General features: G+C 55.5%; 1 long non-coding RNA gene across 1 annotated transcript in view; it reads left to right on the forward strand.

The window, feature by feature from the left end:
* LOC148133989 (uncharacterized) overlaps positions 1-10,187 on the forward strand; it is a 67,099-nt gene extending 56,912 nt beyond the window's left edge. The window contains exon 4 of the long non-coding RNA XR_015755967.1: positions 10,121-10,187. This is a non-coding gene — a long non-coding RNA (uncharacterized LOC148133989). The remainder of the gene's footprint in view (positions 1-10,120) is intronic.
* The last annotated feature ends 3,754 nt before the right edge of the window (positions 10,188-13,941 follow it).

The raw sequence follows: 13,941 nt of genomic DNA on the forward strand, positions 1-13,941 counted from the left end.
AATATCCCACCCAGTCTAATCCCACTCTCCCCCTCACTCCCCACTCCCTTTAATAAACCACCCAGTTTAATCCCACTCTCCCCCCTCACTCCCCGCTCCCTTTAATATCCCACCCAGTCTAATCCCACTCTCCTCCCTCAGTCCCCGCTCCCTTTAATATCCCACCCAGTCTAATCCCACTCTCCCCCCTCACTCCCCACTCCCTTTAATATCCCACTCAGTCTCATCCAACTCTCCCCCCTCAGTCCCCGCTCCCTTTAATATCCCACCCAGTCTAATCCCACTCTCCCCCCTCACTCCCCGCTCCCTTTAATATCCCACCCAGTCTAATCCCACTCTCCCCCCTCGCTCCCCCCTCCCTTTAATATCCCACCCAGTCTAATCCCACTCTCCTCCCTCAGTCCCCGCTCCCTTTAATATCCCACCCAGTCTAATCCTACTCTCCCCCCTCACTCCCCACTCCCTTTAATATCCCACTCAGTCTCATCCAACTCTCCCCCCTCACTCCCCGCTCCCTTTAATATCCCACCCAGTCTAATCCCACACTCCCCCTCACTCCCCGCTCCCTTTAATATCCCACCCAGTCTAATCCCACTCTCCCCCCTCACTCCCCCCTCCCTTTAATATCCCACCCAGTCTAATCCCACACTCCCCCTTCCCTTTAATATCCCACCCAGTCTAATCCCACTCTCCCCCCTCGCTCCCCACTCCCTTTAATATCCCACCCAGTCTAATCCCACTCTCTCCCCTCACTCCCCGCTCCCTTTCATATCCCACCCAGTCTAATCCCACTCTCTCCCCTCACTTTAATATCCCACCCAGTCTAAATCCACTCTCCCCCCTCACTTTAATATCCCACCCAGTCTAATCCCACACTCCCCCTCCATCCCCGCTCCCTTTAATATCCCACCCAGTCTAATCCCACTCCCCCCTCACTCCCCGCTCCCTTTAATATCCCACCCAGTCTCATCCCACTCCCCCCTCACTCCCCCCTCCCTTTAATATCCCACCCAGACTAATCCCACTCTCCCCCCTCACTACCCGCTCCCTTTAATATCCCACCCAGTCTAATCCCACTCCCCCCTCACTCCCCGCTCCCTTTAATATCCCACCCAGTCTCATCCCACTCCCCCCTCACTCCCCCCTCCCTTTAATATCCCACCCAGACTAATCCCACTCTCCCCCCTCAGTTCCCGCTCCCTTTAATATCCCACCCAGTCTAATCCCACACTCCCCCTCCATCCCCGCTCCCTTTAATATCCCACCCAGTCTAATCACACTCTCCCCCCGCACTCCCCGCTCCCTTTAATATCCCACCCAGTCTAATCCCACTCTCCCCCTCACTCCCCGCACCCTTTAATATCCCACCCAGTCTAATCCCACTCCCCCCTCACTCCCCACCCCCTTTAATATCCCACCCAGTCTAATCCCACTCTGCCCTCACACCCTTTAATATCCCACCCAGTCTAATCCCACTCCCCCCTCACTCCCCACTCCCTTTCATATCTCACCCAGTCTAATCCCACTCTCCCCCTCACTCCCCACTCCCTTTAATATCTCACCCAGTCTAATCCCACTCTCCCCCCGCACTCCCCGCTTCCTTTAATATCCCTCCCACTCTAATCGCACACTCCCCCCTCACTCCCCACCCCCTTTAATATCCCACCCAGTCTAATCCCAATCTCCCCCTCACTCCCCACTCCCTTTAATATCCCACCCAGTCTGATCCCACTCTCCCCCCTCACTCCCCACTCCCTTTAATATCCCACCCAGTCTAATCCCACTCCCCCCTCACTCCCCGCTCCCTTTAATATCCCACCCAGTCTAATCCCACTCCCCCCTCACTCCCCGCTCCCTTTAATATCCCACCCAGTCTAATCCCACTCCCCCCTCACTCCCCGCTCCCTTTAATATCCCACCCCGTCTAATCCCACTCTCCCCCCTCACTCCCCGCTCCCTTTAATATCCCACCCAGTCTAATCCCTCTCCCCCCCTCACTCCCCGCACCCTTTAATATCCCACCCAGTCTAATCCCATTCCCCCTCTCAGTCCCCACTCCCTTTAATATCCCACCCAGTCTAATCCCACTCTCCCCCCTCACTCCCCACTCCCTTTAATATCCCACCCAGTCTAATCCCACTCATCCCCTCACACCCCGCTCCCTTTAATATCCCACCCAGTCTAATATCACTCTCCCCCCTCACTCCCCGCTCCCTTTAATATCCCACCCAGTCTAATCCCACTCTCCCCCCTCACTCCCCATTCCCTTTAATATCCCACCCAGTGTAATCCCACTCTCCCCTCTCATTCCCCGCTCCCTTTAATATCCCACCCAGTCTAATCCCACTCTCCCCCTCACTCCCCACTCCCTTTAATAAACCACCCAGTTTAATCCCACTCTCCCCCCTCACTCCCCGCTCCCTTTAATATCCCACCCAGTCTAATCCCACTCTCCTCCCTCAGACCCCGCTCCCTTTAATATCCCACCCAGTCTAATCCCACTCTCCCCCCTCACTCCCCACTCCCTTTAATATCCCACTCAGTCTCATCCAACTCTCCCCCCTCAGTCCCCGCTCCCTTTAATATCCCACCCAGTCTAATCCCACTCTCCCCCCTCACTCCCCGCTCCCTTTAATATCCCACCCAGTCTAATCCCACTCTCCCCCCTCGCTCCCCCCTCCCTTTAATATCCCACCCAGTCTAATCCCACTCTCCTCCCTCAGTCCCCGCTCCCTTTAATATCCCACCCAGTCTAATCCTACTCTCCCCCCTCACTCCCCACTCCCTTTAATATCCCACTCAGTCTCATCCAACTCTCCCCCCTCACTCCCCGCTCCCTTTAATATCCCACCCAGTCTAATCCCACACTCCCCCTCACTCCCCGCTCCCTTTAATATCCCACCCAGTCTAATCCCACTCTCCCCCCTCACTCCCCCCTCCCTTTAATATCCCACCCAGTCTAATCCCACACTCCCCCTTCCCTTTAATATCCCACCCAGTCTAATCCCACTCTCCCCCCTCGCTCCCCACTCCCTTTAATATCCCACCCAGTCTAATCCCACTCTCTCCCCTCACTCCCCGCTCCCTTTCATATCCCACCCAGTCTAATCCCACTCTCTCCCCTCACTTTAATATCCCACCCAGTCTAAATCCACTCTCCCCCCTCACTTTAATATCCCACCCAGTCGAATCCCACACTCCCCCTCCATCCCCGCTCCCTTTAATATCCCACCCAGTCTAATCCCACTCCCCCCTCACTCCCCGCTCCCTTTAATATCCCACCCAGTCTCATCCCACTCCCCCCTCCCTTTAATATCCCACCCAGACTAATCCCACTCTCCCCCCTCACTACCCGCTCCCTTTAATATCCCACCCAGTCTAATCCCACTCCCCCCTCACTCCCCACTCCCTTTAATATCCCACCCAGTCTAATCACACTCTCCCCCCGCACTCCCCGCTCCCTTTAATATCCCACCCAATCTAATCCCACTCTCCCCCTCACTCCCCGCACCCTTTAATATCCCACCCAGTCTAATCCCACTCCCCCCTCACTCCCCACCCCCTTTAATATCCCACCCAGTCTAATCCCACTCTGCCCTCACACCCTTTAATATCCCACCCAGTCTAATCCCACTCCCCCCTCACTCCCCACTCCCTTTAATATCCCACCCAGTCTAATCCCACTCCCCCCTCACTCCCCACACCCTTTAATATCCCACCCAGTCTAATCCCCCTCTCCCCCTCACTCCCCACTCCCTTTCATATCCCACCCAGTCTAATCCCACTCTCCCCCTCACTCCCCACTCCCTTTAATATCTCACCCAGTCTAATCCCACTCTCCCCCCGCACTCCCCGCTTCCTTTAATATCCCTCCCACTCTAATCGCACACTCCCCCCTCACTCCCCACCCCCTTTAATATCCCACCCAGTCTAATCCCAATCTCCCCCTCACTCCCCACTCCCTTTAATATCCCACCCAGTCTGATCCCACTCTCCCCCCTCACTCCCCACTCCCTTTAATATCCCATACAGTCTAATCCCAATCTCCCCCTCACTCCCCACTCCCTTTAATATCCCACCCAGTCTACTCCCACTCTCCCCCCTCACTTCCCGTTCCCTTTAATATACCACCCAGTCTAATCCCACTCTCCCCCCTCACTCCCCGCTCCCTTTTATCTCCCACCCAGTCTAATCCCACTCACCCCCTCACTCCCCACTCCCTTTAATCTCCCACCCAGTCTAATCCCACTCTCCCCCTCACTCCCCACAATATCCCACCCAGTCTAATCCCACTCTCCCCCCACACTCCCCACTCCCTTTAATATCCCACCCAGTCTAATCCCACCCTCCCCCTCACTCTCCGCTCCCTTTAATATCCCACCCAGTCTAATCCCACTCTCCCCCCTCACTCCCCACTCCCTTTAATATCCCACCCAGTCTAATCCCACTCTCCCCCCTCACTCCCCACTCCCTTTAATATCCCACCCAGTCTAATCCCACTTTCCCCCCCCTCACTCCTCACGACCTATAATATCCCACCCAGTGTAATCCCACTCTCCCCCCTCACTCCCCACTCCCTTTAATATCCCACCCAGTCTATTCCTACTCTCCCCCCTCACTCCCTTTAATATCCCACCCAGTCTAATCCCACTCTCCCCCCTCATTCCTCGCTCCCTTTCATATCACACCCAGTCTAATCCCACTCTCCCCCATCACTCCTCACTCCCTTTAATATCCCACCCAGTCTAATCCCACTCTCCCCCCTCCCTTTAATATCCCACCCAGTCTAATCCCACTCTCCCCCTCATTCCTCACTCCCTTTAATATCCCACCCAGTCTAATCCCACTCTCCCCCCTCACTCCCCACTCCCTTTAATATCCCACCCAGTCTAATCCCACTCTCCCCCCTCACTCCCCACGACCTTTAATATCCCACCCAGTCTAATTCCACCCTCCCCCTCACTCCCTGCTCCCTTTAATATCCCACCCAGTCTAATCCCACTCTACCCCCTCACTCATTGAAAGATCCCACCCAGTCTAATCCCACTCTCCCACCTCCCTTTAATATCCCACCCAGTCTAATTCCACCCTCCCCCTCACTCCCTGCTCCCTTTAATATCCCACCCAGTCTAATCCCACTCTACCCCCTCACTCATTGAAAGATCCCACCCAGTCTAATCCCACTCTCCCACCTCCCTTTAATATCCCACCCAGTCTAATCCCACTCTCCCCTCTCACTCCCCACTCCCTTTAATATCCCACCCAGTCTAACCCCACTCTCCCCCCTCACTCCCCGCTCCCTTTAATACCCCACCCAATCTAATCCCACTCTCCCCCCTCACTCCCCACGACCTTTAATATCCCACCCAGTCTACTCCCACTCTCCCCCCTCACTCCCCGTTCCCTTTAATATCCCACCCAGTCTAATCCCACTCTCCCCCCTCACTCCCCACTCCCTTTAATATCCCACCCAGTCTAATCCCACTCATCCCCTCACACCCCGCTCCCTTTAATATCCCACCCAGTCTAATATCACTCTCCCCCCTCACTCCCCGCTCCCTTTAATATCCCACCCAGTCTAATCCCACTCTCCCCCCTCACTCCCCATTCCCTTTAATATCCCACCCAGTGTAATCCCACTCTCCCCTCTCATTCCCCGCTCCCTTTAATATCCCACCCAGTCTAATCCCACTCTCCCCCTCACTCCCCACTCCCTTTAATAAACCACCCAGTTTAATCCCACTCTCCCCCCTCACTCCCCGCTCCCTTTAATATCCCACCCAGTCTAATCCCACTCTCCTCCCTCAGTCCCCGCTCCCTTTAATATCCCACCCAGTCTAATCCCACTCTCCCCCCTCACTCCCCACTCCCTTTAATATCCCACTCAGTCTCATCCAACTCTCCCCCCTCAGTCCCCGCTCCCTTTAATATCCCACCCAGTCTAATCCCACTCTCCCCCCTCACTCCCCGCTCCCTTTAATATCCCACCCAGTCTAATCCCACTCTCCCCCCTCGCTCCCCCCTCCCTTTAATATCCCACCCAGTCTAATCCCACTCTCCTCCCTCAGTCCCCGCTCCCTTTAATATCCCACCCAGTCTAATCCTACTCTCCCCCCTCACTCCCCACTCCCTTTAATATCCCACTCAGTCTCATCCAACTCTCCCCCCTCACTCCCCGCTCCCTTTAATATCCCACCCAGTCTAATCCCACACTCCCCCTCACTCCCCGCTCCCTTTAATATCCCACCCAGTCTAATCCCACTCTCCCCCCTCACTCCCCCCTCCCTTTAATATCCCACCCAGTCTAATCCCACACTCCCCCTTCCCTTTAATATCCCACCCAGTCTAATCCCACTCTCCCCCCTCGCTCCCCACTCCCTTTAATATCCCACCCAGTCTAATCCCACTCTCTCCCCTCACTCCCCGCTCCCTTTCATATCCCACCCAGTCTAATCCCACTCTCTCCCCTCACTTTAATATCCCACCCAGTCTAAATCCACTCTCCCCCCTCACTTTAATATCCCACCCAGTCTAATCCCACACTCCCCCTCCATCCCCGCTCCCTTTAATATCCCACCCAGTCTAATCCCACTCCCCCCTCACTCCCCGCTCCCTTTAATATCCCACCCAGTCTCATCCCACTCCCCCCTCCCTTTAATATCCCACCCAGACTAATCCCACTCTCCCCCCTCACTACCCGCTCCCTTTAATATCCCACCCAGTCTAATCCCACTCCCCCCTCACTCCCCACTCCCTTTAATACCCCACCCAGTCTAATCACACTCTCCCCCCGCACTCCCCGCTCCCTTTAATATCCCACCCAATCTAATCCCACTCTCCCCCTCACTCCCCGCACCCTTTAATATCCCACCCAGTCTAATCCCACTCCCCCCTCACTCCCCACCCCCTTTAATATCCCACCCAGTCTAATCCCACTCTGCCCTCACACCCTTTAATATCCCACCCAGTCTAATCCCACTCCCCCCTCACTCCCCACTCCCTTTCATATCCCACCCAGTCTAATCCCACTCTCCCCCTCACTCCCCACTCCCTTTAATATCTCACCCAGTCTAATCCCACTCTCCCCCCGCACTCCCCGCTTCCTTTAATATCCCTCCCACTCTAATCGCACACTCCCCCCTCACTCCCCACCCCCTTTAATATCCCACCCAGTCTAATCCCAATCTCCCCCTCACTCCCCACTCCCTTTAATATCCCACCCAGTCTGATCCCACTCTCCCCCCTCACTCCCCACTCCCTTTAATATCCCATACAGTCTAATCCCAATCTCCCCCTCACTCCCCACTCCCTTTAATATCCCACCCAGTCTACTCCCACTCTCCCCCCTCACTTCCCGTTCCCTTTAATATACCACCCAGTCTAATCCCACTCTCCCCCCTCACTCCCCGCTCCCTTTTATCTCCCACCCAGTCTAATCCCACTCACCCCCTCACTCCCCACTCCCTTTAATCTCCCACCCAGTCTAATCCCACTCTCCCCCTCACTCCCCACAATATCCCACCCAGTCTAATCCCACTCTCCCCCCACACTCCCCACTCCCTTTAATATCCCACCCAGTCTAATCCCACCCTCCCCCTCACTCTCCGCTCCCTTTAATATCCCACCCAGTCTAATCCCACTCTCCCCCCTCACTCCCCACTCCCTTTAATATCCCACCCAGTCTAATCCCACTCTCCCCCCTCACTCCCCACTCCCTTTAATATCCCACCCAGTCTAATCCCACTTTCCCCCCCCTCACTCCTCACGACCTATAATATCCCACCCAGTGTAATCCCACTCTCCCCCCTCACTCCCCACTCCCTTTAATATCCCACCCAGTCTATTCCTACTCTCCCCCCTCACTCCCTTTAATATCCCACCCAGTCTAATCCCACTCTCCCCCCTCATTCCTCGCTCCCTTTCATATCACACCCAGTCTAATCCCACTCTCCCCCATCACTCCTCACTCCCTTTAATATCCCACCCAGTCTAATCCCACTCTCCCCCCTCCCTTTAATATCCCACCCAGTCTAATCCCACTCTCCCCCTCATTCCTCACTCCCTTTAATATCCCACCCAGTCTAATCCCACTCTCCCCCCTCACTCCCCACTCCCTTTAATATCCCACCCAGTCTAATCCCACTCTCCCCCCTCACTCCCCACGACCTTTAATATCCCACCCAGTCTAATTCCACCCTCCCCCTCACTCCCTGCTCCCTTTAATATCCCACCCAGTCTAATCCCACTCTACCCCCTCACTCATTGAAAGATCCCACCCAGTCTAATCCCACTCTCCCACCTCCCTTTAATATCCCACCCAGTCTAATTCCACCCTCCCCCTCACTCCCTGCTCCCTTTAATATCCCACCCAGTCTAATCCCACTCTACCCCCTCACTCATTGAAAGATCCCACCCAGTCTAATCCCACTCTCCCACCTCCCTTTAATATCCCACCCAGTCTAATCCCACTCTCCCCTCTCACTCCCCACTCCCTTTAATATCCCACCCAGTCTAACCCCACTCTCCCCCCTCACTCCCCGCTCCCTTTAATACCCCACCCAGTCTAATCCCACTCTCCCCCCTCACTCCCCACGACCTTTAATATCCCACCCAGTCTACTCCCACTCTCCCCCCTCACTCCCCGTTCCCTTTAATATCCCACCCAGTCTAATCCCACTCTCCCCCCTCACTCCCTTTAATATCCCACCCAGTCTAACCCCACTCTCCCCCCTCACTCCCCGCTCCCTTTAATATCCCACCCAGTCTAATCCCACTCTCCCCCCTCACTCCCTTTAATATCCCACCCAGTCTAACCCCACTCTCCCCCCTCACTCCCCGCTCCCTTTAATATCCCACCCAGTCTAATCCCACTCTCCCCCTCACTCCCCACTCCCTTTAATATTCCACCCAGTCTAATCCCACTCTCCCCCCTCACTCCCCACGACCTTTAATATCCCACCCAGTCTACTCCCACTCTCCCCCCTCACTCCCCGTTCCCTTTAATATCCCACCCAGTCTAATCCCACTCTCCCCCCTCACTCCCTTTAATATCCCACCCAGTCTAACCCCACTCTCCCCCCTCATTCCCCACTCCCTTTAATATCCCACCCAGTGTAATCCCACACTCCCCCTCACTCCCCGCTCCCTTTAATATCCCACCCAGTGTAATCCCACTCTCCCCCCTCACTCCCCACTCCCTTTAATATCCTACCCAGTCTAATCGCACTCTCCCCCCTCACTCCCCACTCCCTTTAATATCCCACCCAGTCGAATCCCACTCTCCCCCCTCACTACTCGCTCCCTTTAATATCCCACCCAGTCTAATCCCACTCTCCCCCCTCACTCCCAGCTCCCTTAATATCCCACCCAGTCTAATCCCACTCTCCCCACTCACTCATTGAAAGATCCCACCCAGTCTAACCCAATCTCTCCCCCCTCACCCCCCCACTCCCTTTAATATCCCTCCCAGTCTAATCCCCCTCTCCCCCCTCACTCCCCACTCCCTTTAATATCCCACCCAGTCTAATCCCACTCTCCCCTCTCACTCCCCACTCCCTTTAATATCCCACCCAGTGTAATCCCACTCTCCCCTCTCATTCCCTACTCCTTTTAATATCCCACCCAGTCTAATCCCTCTCTCCCCACTCCGTTTAATATCCCACCCAGTCTAATCCTACTCTCCCCCCTCACTCCCCACTCCCTTTAATATCCCACCCAGTCTAATCCCACTCTCCCCCCTCACTCATTGAAAGATCCCACCCAGTCTAATCCCACTCTCCCCCCTCACTCCCCACTCCCTTTAATATTCCTCCCAGTCTAATCCCACTCTCCCCCCTCCCTCCCCACTCCCTTTAATATCCCACCCAGTCTAATCCCACTCTCCCCCCTCACTCCCCACTCCCTTTAATATTCCTCCCAGTCTAATCCCACTCTCCCCCCTCACTCCCCACTCCCTTTAATATCCCACCCAGTCTAATCCCACTCTCCCCCCTCACTCCCCACTCCCTTTTCCATCCGGCGATGTCTGAATCCTAAACACTGGAGTGTTCGGTGTTAGATGTTGTTGCTTGTATATCCACTCGAACAGAAATCTCTCTCTTTCCCTTTCCCTGTGCATCAGTCACTCTCCTTTCCATCAGAAGGCATCCGAGGGGATCAGAAAACATGGACTACAGCCGGGGCCGATGGTAACACCTGTCAGCGGAATCCCCTTCCCGTTCCCTCCCACTCCCCTGAATCCCAATGGACCCAAACCCCTTCCCATTCCCCCTCCCACTCTCCTCGACCCCAATGGACCCAAACGCCTTCCCATTCCCCCTCCCACTCTCTTCGAACCCAATGGACCCAAACCCCTTCCCATTCCTTCCCACTCTCCTCGACCCCAATGGACCCAAACCCCTTCCTTTTCTATCCCACTCTCCTCAATCCCATTCCCTCCCACTCTCAATCCCAATGGATCCAAACCCCTTCCCATTCCCTCCCACTCTCCACAATCCCAATGGACCCAATCCCCTTCCCATTCCCCCACCCACGCTCCTCGATCCCAATGGACCCATTCCCCTTCCCATTCCCCTACCCACTCTCCTCGATCCCAATGGACCCAAATCCCTTCCCATCCACCCGCACTCGCCACAATCCCAATGGACCCAAACCCCTTCCCACTCTCCTCAATCCCAATGGACCCAAACCCCTTCCCGTTCCCACCCACTCTCCTCAATCCCAATGGACCCAATCCCCTTCCCACTCCCTCCCACTCTCCAGAATCCCAATGGACCCAAACCCCTTCCCGTTCCCACCCACTCTCCTCAATCCCAATGGACCCAATCCCCTTCCCATTCCCTCCCACTCTCCTCAATAGCAATGGACCCAAACCCCTTCCCATTCCCTCCCACTCTCCTCAATCCCAGTGGACCCAATCCCCTTCCCATTCCCTCCCACTCTCCTCAATCCCAATGGACTCAATCCACTTCCCATTCCCTCCCACTCTCAATCCCAATGGATCTAAACCCCTTCCCATTCCCCCACCCACTCTCCACAATCCCAATGGACCCAAACCCCTTCCCATTCCCTCCCACTCTCCACGTTCCCAATGGATCCAAACCCCTTCCCATTCCCTCCCACTCTCCACAATTGCAATGGACCCAACCCCCTTCCCATTCCCTCCCACCCTCCACAATCCCAATGGACCCAAACCCCTTCCCATTCCCTCCCAATCTCCACAATCGCAATGGACCCAAACCCCTTCCCATTCCCTCCCACTCTCCACAATCCCAATGGACCCAAAACCCTTCCCATTCCCTCCCACTCTCCAGAATCCCAATGGACCCAAACCCCTTCCCTTCCCCCTTCCCCTCCCCCCAATCTCTCAATCCCTATGGATCTAATTCCCTTCCCATCCCATCCCACTCTAATGCTCCCAATGGACCCAGTTCCCTTCCCATCCACTCCCACTCTCCAGAATCCCAGTGGACACAAACCCCTTCCCATTCCCTCCCACTCTCCTCAGTCACAATGGACCCAAACCCCTTCCCGTTCACTCCCACTCTCCTCAATCCCAATGGACCCAAACCCCTTCCCATTCCCTCCCTCTTTCCACAATCCCAATGGACCCAATCCCCTTCCCATTCCCTCCCACTCTCAGTCCCAATAGACCCAAAACCCTTCCCATTCCCCCACCAACTCTCCTCGATCCCAATGGACCCAATCCCCTACCCATTCCCCCACCCACTCTCCTCGATCCCAATGGAAACAATCCCCTTCCCATTCCTTCCCACCCTCCTCAATCCGAATGGACCCAAACCCCTTCCCATTCCCACCCACACTCCACAATCCCAATGGACCCAATCCCCTTCCCATTCCCTCCCACTCTCCTCAATCCCAATGGACCCAAACCCCTTACCATTCCCGCCCACACTCCACAATCCTAATGAACTCAATCCCCTTCCCATTCCCTCCCACTCTCAATCTCACTGGATCCAAAACCCTTCCCATTCCCCACCCACTCACCACAATCCCAATGGACCCAAACCCCTTCCCATTCTCCCACCCACTCTCCTCGATCCCAATGGACCTAATCCCCTTCCCATTCCCTCCCACTCTCCTCAATCCCAATGGACCCAAACCCCTTCCCATTCCCGCCCACACTCCACAATCCCAATGGACCCAATCCCCTTCCCATTCTCTCCCACTCTCCTCAATCCGAATGGACCCAAACCCCTTACCATTCCCTCCCACTCTCCTCAATCCCAATGGACCCAAACCCCTTACCATTCCCTCCCACTCTCCACAATCCCAATGAGCTCAATCCCCTTCCCATTCCCTCCCACTCTCAATCTCAATGGATCCAAAACCCTTCCCATTCCCCACCCACTCACCACAATCCCAATGGACCCAAACCCCTTCCCATTCTCCCACACACTCTCCTCGATCCCAATGGACCCAATCCCCTTCCCATTCCCTCCCACTCTCCTCAATCCCAATGGACCCAAACCCCTTCCCATTCCCGCTCACATTCCACAATCCCAATGGACCCAATCCCCTTCCCATTGCTTCCCACTCTCCACAATCCCAATGGACCCAATCCCCTTCCCATTCCCCCACCCACGCTCCTCGATCCCAATGGACCCATTCCCCTTCCCATTCCCCCACCCACTCTCCTCGATTCCAATGGACCCAAACTCCTTCCCATTCCCTCCCACTCTCCTCAATCCCAATGGACCCAAACTCCTTCCCATTCCCACCCACTCTCCTCAATCCCAATGGACCCAAACCCCTTCCCATTCCCACCCACTCTCCTCAATCCCAATGGACGCAATCCCTTTCCCATTCCATCCCACCCTCCACAATCCCAATGGACCCAACCCCCTTCCCATTCCCTCCCACTCTCCACAATCCCAATGGACCCAAACCCCTTCCCTTCCACCACCCACTCTCCTCAATCCCAATGGACCCAAACCCCTTCCCATTCCCTCCCACTCTCCACAATTCCAATGGACCCAAACCCCTTCCCATTCCCCCACCCACTCTCCTCGATCCCAATGGACCCAAACCCCTTCCTGTTCCCTCCCACTCTCCTCAATCCCAATGGACTCAAACCCCTTCCTGTTCCCTCCCACTCTCCTCAATCCCAATGGACACAAACCCCTTCCCATTCCCTCCCACTCTCCTCAATCCCAATGGACCCAAACCCCTTCCCATTCCCTCCCACTCTCCTCAATCCCAATAGACCCAAACCCCTTACCATTCCCCCACCCACTCTTCTTGATCCCAATGGACCCAAACCCCTTCCCATTCCCTCCCACTCTCCTCGATCCCAATGCACCCAAACCCCTTCCCATTCCCTCCCACTCTCCTCAATCCCAATGGACTCAAACCCCTTCCTGTTCCCTCCCACTCTCCTCGAACCCAATGGACCCAAACCCCTTCCCATTCCCTCCCACTCTCCTCAATCCCAATGGACCCAAACCCGTTCCCATTCCCTCCCACTCTCCTCGACCCCAATGGACCCAAACCCCTTCCCATTCCCTCCCACTCTCCTCGATCCCAATGGACCCAAACCCCTTCCCATTCCCTCCCACTCACCTCAATCCCAATGGACCCAAACCCCTTCCCATTCCCTCCCACTCTCCTCAATCCCAATGGACCAAAACCCTTCCCATTCCTGCCCACACTCCACAATCCCAATGGACCCAGTCCCCTTCACATTCCCTCCCACTCTCCACAATCCCAATGGACCCAAACCCCTTCCCATTCCCCCACCAACGCTCCTCGATTCCAATGGGCCCAAATCCCTTCCCATTCCCTCCCACTCTCCTCAATCCCAATGGACCCAAACCCCTTCCCATTCCCTCCCACTCACCACAATCCCAATGGACCCAAACCCCTTAGCATTGCCACCCACTCTCCTCAATCCCAATGGACCCAATCCTTTTCCCATTCCAT

This window comes from Chiloscyllium plagiosum, unplaced genomic scaffold (assembly GCF_037043375.1).
Source record: "Chiloscyllium plagiosum isolate Xiang-an unplaced genomic scaffold, Cpla_swu_hap1 HiC_scaffold_147, whole genome shotgun sequence".
NCBI classification, from domain to species: domain Eukaryota; kingdom Metazoa; phylum Chordata; class Chondrichthyes; order Orectolobiformes; family Hemiscylliidae; genus Chiloscyllium; species Chiloscyllium plagiosum.